The sequence below is a fragment of the Suncus etruscus genome, chromosome 7 (assembly GCF_024139225.1).
Source record: "Suncus etruscus isolate mSunEtr1 chromosome 7, mSunEtr1.pri.cur, whole genome shotgun sequence".
Taxonomy (NCBI): Eukaryota; Metazoa; Chordata; class Mammalia; order Eulipotyphla; family Soricidae; genus Suncus; species Suncus etruscus.
In genome coordinates this window covers 128,247,169-128,266,958 of record NC_064854.1, presented here as the reverse complement: position 1 = coordinate 128,266,958, position 19,790 = coordinate 128,247,169, and the positions used below count along the sequence as shown (strand labels likewise).

General features: G+C 36.8%; 1 non-coding gene across 1 annotated transcript; it reads right to left on the bottom strand.

The window, feature by feature from the left end:
• Positions 1-6,262: 6,262 nt before the first annotated feature.
• On the bottom strand, positions 6,263-6,369 carry LOC126015247 (U6 spliceosomal RNA). The gene has a single exon (XR_007498133.1). It is a non-coding gene; the product is annotated as a U6 spliceosomal RNA (small nuclear RNA).
• Between the last annotated feature and the right edge of the window lie 13,421 nt (positions 6,370-19,790).

Genomic DNA, 19,790 nt, shown 5'->3' with positions numbered 1-19,790 from the left:
CTGCCTCCCACCTTACGGTACCTTCCAAAGTATATCCTCATGCTGTCATTATCTTATTTTTCTGCTTAGTTTGCATTCTCTAGCAACAGACACTTCCAGAAAGAGAATATTTCAAGCACTGTGGCCATGCTGGGTCTGTCACAATGATTCAATTTTGCCGTCTCTGTGTGAAAGAGCACAATTGTGTAATACGTGAGTGAATGGGAGCAGCTATGTTCCAACAGCTTATTGTGGGCACTGAAATTTGAAATGGATATAATTTTTACATTGTTCTAAAATATTCTTTTGATTAAAAACTCTTTAAAGATTAAAAATAATTCCTTCCTAACCCTGGGAACTTCCCAATTCTGCAGGGGGCCTGGAATACAGATTGGTTCCACAAACTAGTATCTGGTCTTTGTTGTAGACTATAGGCCCCACAAAACCAGGGGGCCTGTTTGTCTTGTCCATCACAGTAATGCCAATAGTACAACTATTCTTTCATGTAGATGCCCAGTGAGGACTGAAGGGTTGAAATAATGAAAAGGAGACTATATCTGGAGCCAATTAGACAGGTTTCAAACCTACAATATCCAGGTTTCTGAAAATAATGACAAATGGACAAAGAATGAAAGAGAGACATCGGAAATATATGTGCAGACATTCCAGAAATATATCTCTGAATGTTAAGTTTCTCCTTCTGTTTCTAGCCAGGACAACATTTGGAGATGGATGACCTGTATTTTTCAAGTCCTAGACATGCTCTGAGTCAAGCAAGTAGCGATTGCTTTGTATGTAAAACCTTCCCGAGTAGCAAGTCACTGAGACTGTTACATATTTTTTATCCATTTTTTTACCCTTGTAAACAACAGTTACAAAATTGATTATGATTGAGCTTCTTTCACACAATAATCCAATACCCATTCTTTCTCCAGTACACATTTCCAACCACAAATGTCCTCAGTTTGCTTCCATTTTCTCTTCTGTCCTCTCCACCTGCCTGCTTCTATAGCAGACATTTTTCTTTTCTCTCTCTCTCTCTTCTTTTTTCCATGTTAGGGACAATGGTTTGTAATATTGTCCCTGAAAAAATATCATACATATTATTTTACATTTTTTAAACACCCAGATCTTGTCAGAGTGATCAGTTCCTACTATTACTGTCATATTGGTCCCTTCTCTGTTCTCTCCTGCTGTTCAAGACCAGATTCCTACAATGGACCAGTCATCCTGACCCTCATCTCTATTACCTTTTGTTTACTACTATATTGTTTCAATTTCTCACAAATGAGTGCAATCACTTTATTTCTATCCTTACCCGTTTACTCATTTTACTCTCCATAATCCATGCATGTATAAGCAAATCTCACTACTTCATTTCTCCTAAAAGTTGCATAGTATTTTATTGTGTAGATGCACCAGAATTTCTTTATTCACTCATCTGTGCTTGGTCACTTGAGTTGTTTCTAGATTCTGGTTATTGTGAATAGTACTACAATAAACATAGGAGTGCCGGTGCTTTTTCTGCATTGTGTTATTGGGTAATTCAGGTATATTTTCAGAAGTGGTTTTACTGGGTCATATGGAAACTAAATTTCTAGCTTTTTGAGAATACCTACCATATTTTCCGGCATATAACGTGACTTTTTTGTTTTTGAACGTGACTTTTTAATCCATGGAAAAGTTCTTAAAAGTTGGGGGTCATCTTATACGCTGGTATACAGCATGCTGAAACTTACTACAGCTTCAGGGACAAGTGATCCAACTCCCTCTTACCACCTCATTTCATCCAGCTGCCAGGTATCATCACTCAGTCCTCTGCTTGTCCTGAGTTATCTTTCAAGGCACAAAGAGGAGCTGAGTTAAGGAGCACTGCATTCCATCCAGCCACCGGGTGTCATCGCTGGTATGCGGCTTTCCAGTGCTCGGTCTTCTATTCAGTTTTTATGGGACACAGAGGAGGTGCTCTGTCTCTCTCTAGCTATCCTATTAATCACTGCACCCCAGCCAGCTGCTCTTGGAGGAGTCCCATCTCCCTGCTCTCGATGTAGATCACAATTCAAAAATCACAGTCACTTACTACAAATGACAGATGTAAAATGATTGTTAGCACTCCAAAGTCTAGCTTTATTAAACGTGTACTGTTAACCTCTGAGGGTTCTACTCTTTTTCTCTTACGTTTTTAATTTCCATTTGGTGTGTGTTAAAAGAGACATAGTCTTATATGGCAAATATAGCCCAAACCCTATATTTTAATAGAAAAAGTAAGGGGGTTGTCTTATATGCCCAGCCCAGTCAATTTATATGCTGGAAAATATGATATATCATTTTATAAAAAGGCTGAACTAGTCTACATTCCCACTAACAGTGAATGAGAGTCCCTTTCTCTCTGGCATCTGCATAAGCACTAGTTGCTCCGTTCTTCTTGATGTGTGCCAATCTCTGTAATGTGAGAGGATATTGCATCATCATTTTGCTTTACATCTCCCTGATGATTAAGGATGTTGAAAGTTTTTTGATGTGCCTTTTGGCCATCTGCATTTCTTCTTTAAATAATTTTCTTTTTTTGTTTGTTTGTTTGTTTTGGTTTTTGGGCTACACCCACTGACACTCAGGGGATACACCTGGATATGTGTTCAGAAATTGCTTTTGGTTTGGGGGACCATAAGGGATTCTAGGGGATCAAACTGTGGTACATCCTAGGTCAGCTGCATGCAAGAAAAATGCCCTACCACTTTCGCCCCACCCCTTCCACTCTGGCCCAATCTTTGAATAATTTTCTGTTCACTTCTTCTCACCATTTTTTGGATGAGGTTGGACTTTTTTTTTCTTTTTGAGAGAGTTGTTTGCCTGAAGAATTGTCTTCCAATATTTGACTTGTCTGATTTGTCAGATGTAGTTTTTTTTTTTTTGTTTTTTTTTTTTGTTTTTTTTTTGTTTTTGGGCCACACCCAGCAGTGCTCAGGGGTTACTCCTGGCTGTCTGCTCAGAAATAGCTCCTGGCAGGCACAGGGGACCATATGGGACACCGGGATTTGAACCAACCACCTTAGGTCCTGGATCGGCTGCTTACAAGGCAAACACCGCTGCGCTATCTCTCCGGGCCCCAGATGTGTTTTTTTTAATAGGCAGGAGAGTGTTACAATTAATTTTCTAATCTAACCTGCCACTCTGTCTCTTAATTGGTGCATTTAGTCCATTGACATTTAGAGAGATTATTGCCATGTAGTTTTTTGCCATCTTTTCATAGAAGTTTGGTGTTTTTTGTGTAGTTTGTCTTGTCTTAAAGTAGCCTCTTTAATTCTTCTCTTAAGGATGATTTCAAATCTATTAACGTTCTTGTGTTATTGTTCATTCTTAAATTTGTGTATTGTTCTTTCAAATTGAAATGAGAGTCTGAGAGCCTGCATATGTAAAGTATTCTTGGTGCGAAATTCATTTTACTAATTTTTTTCACTATATCCCACTAATCCTTTTAGACCTGTACTGTTGCTTTTGATAAATCTGTTGTAAATCTTAAGGATGCTTCTTTGCATGTAATTTCCTTTTATGAACTTTCTGTTTTCAGTATCTATCTCTATGGTTTTCATCATTGTGATTAGGGTGTGCCTTGTTTTTTGTTTTTCTTTTTAATTTGGGTCTCTTTTAGCTGGTACTGTTCAGGCATTCAGGATGTGGTTGAAAGATATCTTCAGCTCTCAGAACTTCTCAGCCATAATGTCTTTGACTGTCACTTCTTCATAGGGTTTTCTTCCTGGTACCCTAGGACCCCAGTGATTCTTTTTCTGTTTCATTTGAATTTATCTTAATGTTCTAGTGCTGTATGTTAATTTATTTTGAATATTTATTTTCCAATCTTCCGTTTATTTTGAGCCATTTTTACATCTTTTTCCAAGTTTTTTAGTTCTGACATTTCTGTTTGTATTTTTGTCATTTCTGGTCTCTTATCCTCCTGTGTTTTATTGGCAGTGTGCTACATTATTTCTTTGAGATCTTGAACATGTTAAACAGTATTTCCACACTGAAATCCATTTCAGAGAGATTATTATTACTAATTTTATTATCAGAATTTCTTTTTATACCCAAAAGGCATGGTGGTTTTTTTTGTGTTGCTTTACCATGGTACATTTTGTAGTCTCAAAGTGTTTTTTTTTTTTTTTAACAATGTCACTGTCAGTCTTCTGACTGCAAGGGAAAGATTGACTTATGGCCTTCTAAGTGGCCACCTGCTCAGGAGACCACACCCCTGAGCCTCTGACCTGTGTAGACAGGCAGGCCACAAGTCTCCTTGTTATGGCTACTCTTGAAGGTCTTCCCAGTTGTCAGAAATTTAATTCAAAGAAAGGTTATGGACTTTTCATCCCGATAATGTGAGTGAATATGTTAACTAGCTGATATTTATATGCTTTTAAGAGAAAAGTTACACTTGGCTTTTAAAAATGGGAAGCAACACTTGAATTCCACCTGATATTTGTAGTCTCTTAACCTACAGCTTGATCACTAGCTCAAAATAAATATTTCTCTTATTTTTTCCAATAGCATTTGTATCCTTTGCTATAGATAATAACAAAAATACTTTTCTTAATAATATTTTCACAGTTCTTTTTTTTTTTTTTTTTTTTTTTTTGGTTTTTGGTCACACATTGTTGGTGCTCAGGGGTTATTCCTGGCTCTGTGCTCAGAATCGCTCCTGGCAGGGTAGGTGAACCATATAGGATGCAGTGATTCAAATCACTATCTGTCCTGGGTCAGCTGCATGCAAGGTTAATGACCTATTGCTATGCTATCTCTCCAGCCCCTGTTTTCACAGTTCTTAGCAACCATTTCTCACATCTGTGATTCTATGAGTTTGACTATTTTTTTTAGATATTACATGTAATTCTATGTAGCATTTATTTATTGCTATTTTTTTTACTTATATACCGACTTTTGACTTTAAAGTTAATCATTTATATATAATTTAAATTATATTGGGGCCAGAGAGATAGCATGGAAGTAAGGCATTTGCTTTTCATGCAGAAGGACAGTGGTTCAAATCCCGGCATCCCATATGGTCCCCCGAGCCTGCCAGGAGCAACTTCTGAGCTCTGCCAGGAGTAACCCCTGAGCGCTGCTGGGTGTGACCCAAAAATCAAAAAAAAAAAAAATATATATATATTATATATCTTACATATATTTCTATGTGACATTTTGTAATAAATTTATTCTTAATGTGCATCAGTTATTTACACGCCTTTACTATTGTGAGTGCTGTGTCAGTGAATTCAGATGTACAACAATTTTTTTCAGATAGCGATTTATTTTCTTCAGCTTACTATTCAGAAATGGAATTGCTAGATCATATGGCAATTCTATTTTACATTTTTTTTAGCTTCAGTCATTATATTTTCTTTTACTTTAAGTTTAATGAACTCATTGTGAATTACAAATCTTTCACATTTGTATTTCAGGTATATAGTGAAATTCCCACCACCAGAGTTGACCGACTTTCATCATAGTTTCCAGAATGCATCCCATACCATCACCTTAGCCTGTGGACTACGAGTATAACCGGTCTATTCTTTGTTTAGCTTGTTGTAGTTTGGGTCTCTTGAGTCCATTGTCATTGATTTTAGCTTGATATTCCAATCTAAAACTTTTTTTTTTAACTCAATGATCCTGAGAACATTTGGCTCCTGGGTCCCATTCACTTCTTTTTTTTTTCTTTCTCAATTTATAGGATAACATAGAAATATGAGGCAGACAAAATGATTCAAGTTCTAAGGTTCTAAGAATTAGGCAGGTGCCCCTATCTAGAAGCTATAAATATGAATAAAATTAAAAGAAGTAAAAAAGAAAAAGCAAAAAAGGAGGGCAGGTATGGCAATTTTTGTTGTTTTTGTTATTGTTGTTATTGTTTTGCATAGGCTAAATAAACAATTGGAAAATTAGAAAGGAAATTTTCTTGGCCTACGAGATCCAGGGTGTCTCCACCCATGAAGCATACTGTCATAAGCCCGAGTACAGGCTTCCGGCATGTTGGTTGTCCAACCCCATGATCTTGCTTTATGATCCCAGAAGAAGTTCTTCTCAGTTGCAGTTGTCAAAGTCATTCTTCTGTAATTAGATATGTTGGGTTTTGCACAGATCTTAGAGAAAAGCCTAGATTAAAGTCTTTCTTTATGGTCTCAGGCAGTCATACTATTTTCTATAGTGACTACTCTATAAAATATAGCCTACAGACATTTGCAACCTACCAAGAGTACACCCATCTTTTATACACATCCGCACCAGCATTTGTGATTTCTTACCTTGTAGCTTCACGAATTTGCGTGTCATCCTTGCACAGGGGCCATGCTAATCTTCTCTGTATCGTTCCAATTTTAGTATATGTGCTGCCGAAGCAAGCACATGATTTCTTACCTTGTAGTAATAGCCATTCAATAGGTAACGGGTAAAAGTGTTTGTAATCACATTTTTTTATTTATCATTTATTTACAATTCTTTAAAACATATTAGAATTCGGCTCTACCACTCTTACTCAGTATAGGAATACTCACTGGCCTAAAAGGTGGTATCTAATTGTGCTTTTGATTTGTATTCTTTCTAATAATTAACTAAAGTAGGAATGTTTTCTGTAATGTGTAAAATAATATAATAGCTGAGGAAAAATTAAAAAATATGTTTAGGGAATACGTAGAAGGATGTCAGTTGAAAACTAAGTAAAGGTCCTGCATGAGGCAGTGTCGTGGAAAGGTTATGACCCCCAAGATGTTGTCTCCATCGTCCTGGTTTGCAAAGCCAGTGGGTACCAGCTGGAGCAGCTTGAGATGCCCTAAAGTTGCCCCTAACCTGGGTGACCTGGAATGTTCTTTGCACTTTATTGTATTGATGAATCCTTGTTTAAGTTGCAAGTAAAATGTGTCAGACTTAAAAAAAATAAGTAAAGGGACCTAGGGGCAGTCAGTGATGGAGGTTTTTTGACACTTTGGTTGGGGGTGTGGTACAGCAACATGACAGTCTTAAGCATAAACATTAATACTATTGTAAGCCATCTTACCTTAATAATAATAAATTTAAAAGAAGAGAAAAGAAAAAAAAAGTTGAGTGAAGGACCTAAGTAAGTTCAATGAACAAATAAATACCTAAAAATAATGTTCAATTTTATTTGTAATAAAAACAAACTATAAACCAACCCTAAAAACCTATGTTCTGCCTGCTAAATTGGCCAATATAAACAAAATGGCAGCACATGTGTTCAGAGAAAGCCTGAATCTCAACCCCCAAATTCAACACTTTGAGAAACTGAGATTCTCATAGTATTTACACTGTCTCCAAAATTCTCCTTGTTGTTAGGTTGGGAATCCAGTTGGACTCTGTTGTCATTCATGCACTCCTAATAAAAACTTAGAAAAGGATTTACTGCTATGAAGGTTTCCAATGAAGGTGCAAGGAAAAAAAAAAATCTCAGTTTGTGTCTGACTGTGGCAGATTATGGGGTGAGGGTTAACAAGGTAACAAAATGAACAAGTTGAATACATGGGTCACAAAATAAATTCAAAGTGATATATTTCATGGATATTTGAATGTATTTACTAGTTTTCAGCAGTAAAACATTGGTTACATCCTCAATGTTTATCAATTTCCAAATATTCAGTTGTTTAATTAATTCGTTTTTTGTCTATTTTGACATTAATTCAGCCCCAATGACTCATAGAGAGAGTGGCTTTTGTAGCATCTCTGTGACATATGGTATTCGCATATGGCATAGTATTTCTGCTTTTATACTGAGCTAAATCTAAGCCTATAAATCACTGTGTCTAAAGGGTTAAATATACTGACATCACTAAATTGTTTGATTTTTTTTCAAGGGCCTAATATACCAAGTGTGAGAATGCCTTTCTTTCAGCCTCCTGCAGAGTCGTAGAGTCATAGGGTTGGAGAAATATTCTTTTACTTTATCAGACACCATATATATGTAAGTTAGACTTCAGTCCTGGAGTTAACACTAGTATCAGAAACTTAGAAGAATAACATTCTTGCTGGAATCAATCTAATTAAACCTCTCCTGTCAACTTGAAGTGGCCCCCAATGGATAGATCAAACTATTTTTAGGTTGCAAGTGTTATAAGAAGAAATATTTAATTAGAATGGGGAATGTTTAAAATAGTTTTCTCTCTCACATCAGTGCCTGCTGGCATAGTTTCCCTGATGTCATTAATCACCAATGAACGCATGTCAGAATTCACAATTCCTATAGAAATCTGCTTTCTGTGGATAGTTAGTCACACAACTGAAAATGCAATTCTCTCTAGATTTTGGCACTTTTCTGAAAGACTATGGCATGGAGAACATTGAACAAACAAATTTAGAGTCTTTCTTCAGAATAAAATCCTTCACCAAGGTATTTTCTTCCCGGGAATTCTGTGGTTCTTAGTGACAGCAGGAAGACAGTTGAATTAAGACTTAAGTAGAGAAAATTTCATATTTATATGACCAAAAAGGTTTGCTGCTGGAGCCAGAAAAATAACAGTACAGTCCCCTCACAAGAGACCTGAAGAAAAGAATCAGAAATAAGTTCTGAACACAGCCGAAAGTAGCTCCAAACTAAAACATAAAATAAAAAAATAAAGAAAGTGGCTGGAGCTACAGAGCAGTGGTAGGGCGCTTGCCTTGCATATGGCTGACCCAGGACGAACAGCGGTTCAATCCCCAGTGTCCCATATGGTTCCCAAGCCAGATGTAATTTCTGAGCACACAAGCCAGGAGTAACCCCTGAGCATCACCGGGTGTAGCCCAAACCAATACATACATACATATATATATATATATATATATATGTATATGTATATATATGTATGCATTTAATTTACTCTAAGATCTCTGGGTACTGCACGGTCATCTAACCAGTTTTGAAGCCTCCAAGAAGCAAAGAATTGAAAGCAGGTGCCAATGTATTTCTTTTTTTTTTTTTTTTTTCGGGTCAAACCCGGCCGTGCTCAGGGGTTACTCCTGGCTCCATGCTCAGAAATTACACCTGGCAGGCACGAGGGACCATATGGGATGCTGGGATTCGAACCGATGACCTTCTGCATGAAAGGCAAACGCCTTACCTTCATGATATCTCTCCGGCCCCGCCAATGTATTTCTTGACTTGCTATCTCTCATATATTATTTTGTTGTTCACCATGTCAAGATCTTCATAATCTGGGAAACCAATTTACATCACCTTAAAATTGTGCCATTGAAAGTTATGTATATATTAATCATTTAAATATAACAAATGGGGCCTGCAATGATAGCACAGCTATCACAAAATCAGTAGGGAGTTTGCCATGTGGTGCTATTAATCTCTTAAGGTCCAATTACTTTGCATCCAATTTGCTACACAATAAAAACTTTGGCTATGTAACTGGGAAAAGTGATAATTCTCACCAGAAAACTTGCTTGACAATAAGTTTACTTCACTCTGGCTACAGCCTAAAGGGCTTCTGGGAAAGTGTCATAGTTCACTACTGCTTCTATCCAACATCCTCAGCTCCTAGTGTAAGGGCACACACAGGCTTTGAGGCAGTGTTTTGTTCTGATGCTGAGCTCTGCCTAGATTGGCTATTTTACCTCCATGCAGTTGCCCTTCACTCAAGGTTATGAATGGGAGGGAGTCTTACAGTTTTCATGATGGTTTAGGATTTCTCTCAGTGAGAAGAGAAAACACACCACGTAGGGAAGTTTTGGGATTTTCCTTGGATATTGCTACTTGAAGGAGGAAAAACAAGGGACTTGTTTCATGTTCCAGACTTTTTTTTTGTCACAGATATTGAGGGGTGCTTACAGTGTGGTTTTACACTCAATTTTAAGGCTAGAAACTCGAGGACTATAGGAAAGAAGGAGGGTCCTCAGGAAAGATCCTGAAAGTTCATAGAGGTTATTCTCTTGTATGGTATCCATGATCTCCCATTGCATCTCCTTACATCCTCAGAGTTGCACAAGATCTCAAGTTATTCCCACAAATGTAACCATTTTCATATTGTGAATTTACGTTCATAAGTAGTAAGTCTGATCATTCCCAGTTTTCATTGGTTCATGGCTAGTAAGGCAGGATTACTGAGCACACACTTTGGACTCCTTTCTGAGGTGGGCAATAAAGATTAACACACTGACCTGAAGACCTTGGAACATTCCAAGCAGGTATTTGAACAAGAAAAGTCATTCCTGACACTCCTTCTCAAAAGGTACTGTTCCAAGTAGTCCTATGGATCTTAACATGATGACAACAACCCTTGAGGAGAGCCCTCACTCATCTTTCCTCTCATGACCTGAGTACTAAATTTTATGTATCTCTACATATTTATTAGAAGCCATAATTTTGCAGCCTGTATTTATTTTTACTTCATTCCAGATTAAGTCAGGTGTGGTGGTAACATATTTTCTTGAATTCAAACAAAAATGAAAAATGAAACCTCATTCTCAGTTCGGGAAAGATGGCAGTAAACGCAATAATCAATTTCTTCTAATTCCTCCATGTCCAAGAGCATTTGAGTAGCAATATCATAAGTAAATGGCTAAGCAACTATTTCTCCTCAAAGCAAAATATTTCTCTAAAAGAAGGAGTCATAAAGTATAGAGCCTACATGAAAGAAATTAGAGGCTAAAAATGGGTTTTGAAGAAGAGAAGAGCTCGTGAATATTCAATAGGTGTTGACGAGGCCGACCCATTTGGAAGAGTAGTTGAAACTGAGGGAGGCACTTGCTCTGGATGAGCCTGAGAACTCCCAGTAAAGTTAGAAGGGGGTAGGAGCAGCCTAGCCCTTGTGAACCCTAGAAACTGATCTGTGCAAAGACTTCAATGGCCCACTGTTGTTTCGAGTGCTAATTCTAGACTTCTTTTTTTTCGCTTGACATTCAAAACCTTTCGTACTTTCACTCGAACATACCTTTCTAGTATAACTTCCAACCACATCTTTCAATTTGTCTTATATGCCAACTACACTGTTCTCAATGGTCCTTTTGCATGCCCCAACTTCTTGATACTCAAATTTCACCCAGCTATTACAGTATAGTTTGGGTCAATTCTGGACAACATCACTGACATGCAGACTCAAGGCACAGTTGATAGTCCTAAGTTAACTTCTGGCACACATTTTTTTTTTATAAATAAAAATTCCTTTTGAAAGAAAATACTGCTTCTGTTAGAGTTCACCTGATTCTGCAAACAACCTTAGGAATCCTATTGCTGTAGATATTGCTTCAAAACAAAGGATCTCTTTACTTTCAGCTTATTTCTAATTATTATTAATGTTCCTATTTAAAAAACCCATTACAGCTACTTCTTCCTGGCTACCCTAAACTGGAAGTGTATACATCAGTTGTAGAGCCTGGGACACAACTAGAAGAACCCATAATATAGCCTCTGACCTCTTTTGTCATTGGGTGCATCCAGGGTTCTGATCTCAGCTGGTCCTGAGTCCTACTTCTTTCAGGTTCCCTGGTTGCCATGCATGGGACAGTCCTTGTGCTGCCACCCACCTCTAGAACCCAAATCTTCTATGCTACGGAGAACAAGCTACAACTCCACTGATTCACCCCATTAATTACAATATTTCTGGTTTTAAATAGCTTGCCTTAAATCCCTCCACAATTGCCTGCTAGGCAAACAGGGATACTAGTTATTCTTCTACATGAATTCTTAAAAAACATATTAGGGTGCTGACATTGTTAGAGTAGTAGTTTATAGAGAGTAACATTTCGCTGAAATATAAAGGAATAATTTAGATCTCAGACAATTGGGAATTTGAATTCAAATTACAGAACTCACAAATATTTAAAAACAATGAGGAGACAAAGGAATTTATAAGCTTCGGTAGATAGGATCACCAGTCCTGCCAAACCATTGAGCTCAGAGCCTCAATCCTCAATGATAGGAACTTAAAACCATGCTCCATGCAATATCCATAGAAATAAGTTAATCATTGTAAGAACTAAATGAAATTAATTAACAAAAATTTAACTGAAAGAGGGACTGATGCAGGGTGTCAGAATCCATACAAATGAAATTAAAGGATTAAAATACCATAGCCAGAATTCAATATACAGAAGACTATCAGTGATATTGAAGACAAAACACTGGTCATCTCCAGGACTGACATGACAAAAAAAAAAAAAAAAAGAAAGAAAGAAAGAAATGACCAAATGGAAGAGAATGTAATATCTGTGATAGATAAGAGCAAGAGGAATAATCTTTGAATATACAACTACCAGAAAAAGAAAAATGGAAAGGATAAGAGCAGCTGGCAGAAGAAATAATCACTGAAAGCTTTGCTGATCTCTAGAGAGAGGCTCTTGCACATATTCGAGAGGCACAAAAACTGCTAAGCAAAGTAAACTCAAACAAAACAAAATCAAGACACAAAGTAATTAAAAAAGTAAAATAAAAAGACAAACATGGACTACCTAAACCATCAAGAAATTTAAAAAAAACACTCAAATATAAGGTAAACAAGGTAAGAATTGCAATAGACTTTCTATATGATATCTTACAAGCCAGGAAAGGGTGGAATGATATACTCAAAGTAGTGAATAAAAATAATTTCCAGCCTGGAATTCACTTTCTTGCAAAACTGTCACTAAATATTGATGGAGGGATAAGGACCTTTATAGATGAACAAGAACTGGCAGTATTTGCAACAACAAATCCAATTCTCCAAGTATTAATGAAAGGCCACTTATAAAATAGACTTACAAAAACAACTAAATTCCATACACATACACAAAAAAATGACAACCCAGTCCTATATATACACACACACACACACACACACACACATATACACATCATTAATGTTTTTCAATGTCAGTGGACTAAATTGTCCAATACAAAAAATGCAGAATAGCTGAATGAATCAAGAAAGAGAAAGCATCTAGCTGTTGCTTACAGGAAACACACCTGAACCTAAAGGATAAATAGGAATTCAGAATGAAAGGGTGGAAATTAATCATCAAAGCCAGTGAAATGAAAAATGCTGGGCCATCAGTATTTATATCAGACAGAAAACAATTCAGTATAAAGAAAATAATTAGAGACAGAAATGGACACTAACAATTAGTAAAGAGAAAATAGATTAAAAAAACACAATATTCAACATTTATGCAAGTTATTAAAGATTCTGTTCACAAACTTTAAGAAACACAATGATGAAAACACGATAGTAGCGGGTGACTTTATGACTCCACTTTCACTAGTAGACAGACCAACTAGGTAGAATATCCATAAAGAGAAAAGAATCCTAAATAAGGAGCTAAAAGAACTATGATTATTGGACATGTATAAGACACTGCATCTCCCAAAATAGGAATGCACATTTTTCTTGAGTACACAAGGAATTTTCTTCAAGATATGTCATATTAGGGAATAACTCAGACATATATAAATTAATAAATACAGAAATCATACGAAGTAAATTTTATGGCCACAATGCTGTGAAAGTAGAAATTAATTACAGAAGAAGATATAGCAAATTTTGACAAATGAAAGCTAAATAAAGTCACTGTTAAACAGAAACTAGATCAAAGAGAAAGTCAAGAAAAAAGAATCCCTTGAAACTCATTACAATGAAAATAGAAGCTCTCATAATCTTTGTTTTTGTTTTTGTGCCACACCCGGTGATGTTCAGGGGTTACTCCTGACTCTGCACTCAGAAATCGCTCCTGGCTCTGGGGACCATATGGGACGCTAGGGGATCAAACCATGGTGTGTCCTGGATCAGCCACATGCAAGACAAACACCCTTCCACTGCACCAACCGCTCTGGCTCCAAGGTCTCAAAATGTATGTGATGTAACAAAAGCTGTACTATAGAGAAAGTTCATAACACTGCAGCATACATTAAGAAATATGGAAGGTTCCAAATCAACAACCTAAACATATACCTCAAATATATGGAGGCAGAACAGCAAACAAACCTAAAAGGTAGTAGAAGAAGAGAAATAATAAAAGAGTATTAATCAACAAATAAAAAGCAAGAAAGAGCCTGGGATAGCCTGTTTCATTATGTTAATAGAAGACCCATTCAATTGCTATTGTCTCAGTCAGACCTCTGGAATTAGAGATCATGGTTGTTGTGCAGGTCGTAGATCAAACCCTAGACTTGTTTGTTTGTTTTTTTTTATATTGGTCCCAGGATACATAGTGCCTGGTCTTGGTTCTATCAGCCAGTCATCTGTAGATCTTGATCTTGGCTTTTGCACAGATCAAAGGGTGACAAGTTTTCTGATTTTGTCTTATTGCTAGCTGGTGAGGTAAGATGACCTGCTCTTAGGTCAAATTGTTCCCAATTTCCTCATTGTCAGGATATCATATTAGAGCTGTCTCTTGTTGGTGTCTGAGCAGTGTTAAGGATGTCCCGGATGGGATTTGTTTCCTGTAGCTACATGCCATCTCTCCAGCCCCCTGATAATATTCTTAATTGTGAAAAACTGAAAGCATTCCATTGTATATCAGGCTCAAGACAAGGGTGTCTACTGTCCACTGTCTCCACTTCCATTCAGCACAATACTAGAAGTTTTTGCTACATCAAACAGGCAAGAAAAAAATTTGGAAAAGAGAAAGCAAAAATATCACTATTTGCAGATGTCATGAGGTGACTTACATTGAAGACACTAAAGTATCCACAATAAAAGTGCCTAGAAAAAAAGATCAATACATTAAAGTATCTGGTTTCAAAGTCAATACTAAAAAATAATTTGCAATCTTTTATAAAAATTGATAATAACTACACTAACAACTAGCATGATGATGTTAGTTTAGATGTTAGTTTAGTTTAGTTTCTCTCTAAACTTTAGAGAGAAATAGAATGCCTGTCTCAAAAACAAGCAGAGGTGAAGGAGGAGGGGGGCATTGGTAATGGGAATGTTGCACTGGTAAAGCGGGGTATTCTGTTCATGACTAAAACCCAACTACAATCATGCTTGTAATATTGGTGCTTAAGTAAAGACTTTTATTAAAATGTTAATAAGAAGAGAAAAATATCCTAGTGTCTATTCTATTTTAAATAGTATCCAAGAACATCAAGTTTCTAGCAATAAACTTAACAGAAGACATGGATATACCATGATAACTTTGAATTGTTTAGGAAAAAGATTGTAGAAGGTTTTTGGAAATGGGAAAATGTACTTTGCTCATGGATTGGGAGAATCGATATTATGATTATTCTATCCAAGCTATTATTCAATGCAATTCAAATTAAAATTTAGATGACATTTTTAAAGACCTATAAAGTCAATACTAAAGTTTGTATGGAATCAGAAAAGACCACAAATAGCCAAAGTCATATTGAAAACTAAAAAAGTGTGGGGCTGGAGTGGTAACGCGAATGGTAAGGCATCTGCCTTGCATGCACTAACCTAGGATGTACTGCGGTTTGATCCCCAGGTGTCCCATGTGGTTCCCCGAGCCAGGAGCTATTTCTGAGCGCATAGCCAGGAGTAACCCCTGAGTGTCACCTGATGTGGTCCCCCCACAAAAATGTGGGGTCATCTTTTTTTTGATTCGTACTATAATTTAAAGCTATAATGATTAAAACCGCCCCATATTGGAATAAAGATAGGCTATCTGATCAATGGGTCAGAATTGAATACTCGATGATGAAATTCCATATGTATAGAAAGTTAATTTTTTGTAGTTTTATAAATTTATTTTCACATTTAAAATAAAACAACTAGCACCGAGTGTTCTTTTTTCTTCTTTTAATTTTTTTAAAGCTCCATGATTTATAAGGTTATTTATTATTGAATTTTAGACCTACTGTGTTCCAGTACCAATGACCATCTGCCAGGGCATACCTAAACTTTTAGTGGGGCTCAGCCCACCAGATGTATCCTCAGATTTTCCTGGTGAATAGAACTAATTTAACCCCCATGGGGTTCCTCAAACGGCCCACTATGGACACCTTTTTCCCCTGAGTGGATGGTTGAGGAATTTTCAAAGAGATGCCAGGCATTACATTTTCAGCCAGTATTTTACTATCTCTTCTTTGTATATATCAGGCAAAATAATGGCCTCTCTCAAATAATTTGGCTCAGAAATTCCAGCACCAAAGTTTATTTGAGAACCCCTTTTTCTGGATATAGCCAGCCCTAAAAGCAAAGACAAATTTTCTCTCTTTTTCAAATATGTCCTTTGCAGCTGCAGTTTCTGGTAATCGAGGGCGTAACCAGAATGCAGATCTTGACTATTGACCCTCCTTTAGAAAAAGGGAAACTCAGTTTTGGGGATTTGGCTCCTCCCTTCACTTAACCTCTAAAACAATAGAGTCCAGTCTAATAAAGATCAAGTTCCTAGATAGTTTCTACTCCCTCCTAATCCTAATTTTGCATTTAAAGTAAGCTTGCAAAGAGTTGCCTTGAGTTGTGACCTTCTCATTGTAACCTAGAATTTTTACAGTCACACTCATAGTTTAGGTATTGTTACTGTTTTACTATGCTTTGTAATTATAATTATTCTTTACCTCTGGCTAATTTTACCCCTATAAATTCCCCTGCTCAAAAATTTAAACTTGTCACACTCTGCCGGAAGATGTGTTGACCCCACATAGTCTGTGTGGTTTCATTTATTTCATATTTCATATTTCTTCATTCGCCAGTTCAGGCAACCCACTCGCCCTGAAGTGGATTCACCGAAATCACACTGGCGCTGTAAGACAGAAGCCGCTTACAGCAACCATCAATGTCTTCTTCCCTCCAGCAGGGTTCCCAAGTTCCATCCCTTTGTGGTTTGGCTATTTATAGGTTGATTTTTTTTGTTAAAGGAGCTAAAAACACGAGTAAAGACAGATTCTGTAATAAATGGTGCCCAGAAAATAGTTAAGAAACTAAAATTCATCATATCTCACACTTTAAACAAAAGTCAATTCAGGACTGCAGTGATAGCACAGCACTAGGGTGTTTGCATTGAATATGGCACTGGCACTGACCCATATTCTATCTCTGGCATTTCATAGGGTCCCCCAAGCCAGGAGAGATTTCTGAGTGCAGAGCCAGGAGTAACTCCTGAGCACTGCTGGCTGTGGCCCCCAAACCAAAAACAAACAAGCAAACAAGCAAAATTCTCCTTCAACTTCAACTTCAGATAAGGGCTTAATATATACAATATTAACAAAAACAAATTTTAAAATTCTATCAATAAATGAGGAGATAAAGTGAACAATATACTTCTCAGGAGAAGACAAGTGGATGTCCCATAGGCACAAGAAAAAGTGTTCAGTGTCATTTATCATTAGGGAAGTCCAAATCAAGACAGTTCTCACAAACCAGTGAGAATGACACATATAAAAATAGTAAGAACAATTTGTTCTGGTGAGGATGTGATAAAAAAAATAAAGGAACTCTCATCTACTGCTGTTTGGAATGTTGCCTGGTTCAACCCTTGGAAAAACCAGTAAGGAAAATCCTTAGTAAACTTAGACATAAAACAAGCCACCATATGACCCAGCATTTTCACTTTTGAGTAATTATACCCCAGACTCTATCCCCAATACATTTATTCAAAAGGACATATGCAAATGATAATTTATTGCTGCAATGAGTACAATAGCTAAGATATGGAAGCAAACAGGTGTCCAATAATAGATGAATGAGTTGTGAAGATGTGAGGCACACACACTGTGGTAGACTTCGCAGCTTATGCAGCTGCAAAGAATGATGATATCATGCAATTTACTGTAACCTAGAACTGGAAGACATCGTGTGGAGTGAGGTGAGTCAGAAGAAGGAGAATCGCAGGATAATCTCACTTGCCTATATGTAAACTAATTGTGTTATGAAATGTAATGCAGTTAAGAGGAGGATGCCAAGATCACCCTTAACTCTAGAACCTAAGGAGGAGAGTGACAGGGAAGAAAATAAATCAAAGGAACAAGAGATGTGAATGGGAAGTAGTAAGAATGGGACAAGAGCTCTGGGTTCAGTTATATTGGTGATGACATACAGCTATATATCTAAAGCACATACAAGACTGAAAGCATGAAATTAGTTTGAAACCACTGAACCTTATTGTTTGCTAAGGTGGCAGGCAGGAGGTAGGGAAAGTTGCTTGAGAGATGATGGACTATGGGACTACAGGAGATGAGAGTTGACACTGGTGGTAGGATAGGATTAGTGTTGAAATATATACCTAAAACTCAGCTACCAAGGACTTTGTAACCCACAGCTCTTTCAATAAAAATTAAAAAATCTATCCCATATTTGACAAAAGAAGACTAAAGGCATCTGATTAATTTTTGAAAGGTTGATAGAGTAATTTCTTTTGTGTGAGGAATACCAGCCAAGTCCAAGGTCCATTCAGATACTATGAAGACATCTTTGCTATGATACTGCAGCTTTATAGCACCTAAACATATTTTAGTCGATGCATTCTTCATTCAGGAATCTCTAAACAGTAGCTGTGAGTGAAAGGTTCTCCAGATGGCTCTGCCCTCTTTTCTACCCTTCCCTTTTTTTGAGAGTATGAATCCACTATATTTCTTATCTCACATTGAATATGAATATGTGGATTTCAGAGCAGGAGAAAGAGTTTGATATATAGATCTCACATATCCTTAGTCCAAGAAACAGATGTACCATATGATTTTGAGTGTGACACCCTGGATTTGGGTGTAGTTTAAGCATACAAGCTCATAAAACCCAGACGGTAAAAAGTGAAGATGTAAAAGATAAAAGAGCTGCTTTTAGATGCTATAAAACAATGTTTCAAACCATTCTTAGCCATAATGTTCTATCCTTTATATTAACAGTTGTATGGATCAGGAAAAGGACAGTTCTATACACTCAAAAAGACTCAGGAAATGAGCATCTTCTGGCCATTAAAAGCATGTTCTACTAGTTCAGTAAAGGCATCTATCTGAATCATCCTCTTTGAAATTCTGGGCACGCCATTATCTGTTGAAATGCATGGTTTCCTTGTGTTCAAGACCCTGCTAATGCTTTAATTCCTGTATGCACGTGCTGTGGTGGGAAAGAAATACTACATTTGAAATTTGGGGAGAGGGCAAAATAAAGACAGACAATATATCAAAAATTTCTATACATTTAGAGAGATATGCTGTAATCGCTGGATGATAACAAGTGAAAACCCATTTTCTATCCTAATTTTTTTTACAAAATATTAACACATTAAAAAATAGAAACTTAAAAATGTGAAAAGCCATTCCTTTTTTAGCATCAAAATGATGCTAAAATGGTATACTCCCAGTAAATAAATAGTTCATGTACCCAGTTTTTGTTATTTTCACATTGAAGAAATGACGCTAAATGTCATCCAGCACAATTATTCTGAAGGTGTTTATTCCTCTCTGTTCAACCAATGTTAATTTGAATTTCTACTATAAAAAAAGGAGCTGGTAGTTTAATTATATGATGCAGTATAATAAACTCAGAGTCTAATGGAAAAGAAAAATTTATGAACATCAGAGTCCAATGTTTTTTGGACTGTAAAAAGGTGTGTATGTATGGAAACATATATGTATATATTATACATAGTCAGATCTACACATACATCTAGATTACTCCTCATAATCTGGAAAGAGAACAGAGGCCAAGACTCAGAAAACAGGTTGCTACACATGAGATGACAGAAAGGCCAGAAAAGGGACTGGATTTGCTTTCAGTACCAATCGCACTGGAGGCCTGACAGAGTACTAAGTATGATGAGATGATGACATGAATAAGAATGAGATATGAGGAGCCAGAGTGATAGCACAACAGGTAGGTTGATTGCTTGTCTTGCATGCATCTGAGCCTAGCTCAATCTTCAGCATCCCATGCTAGCATAATCCTGAGAAC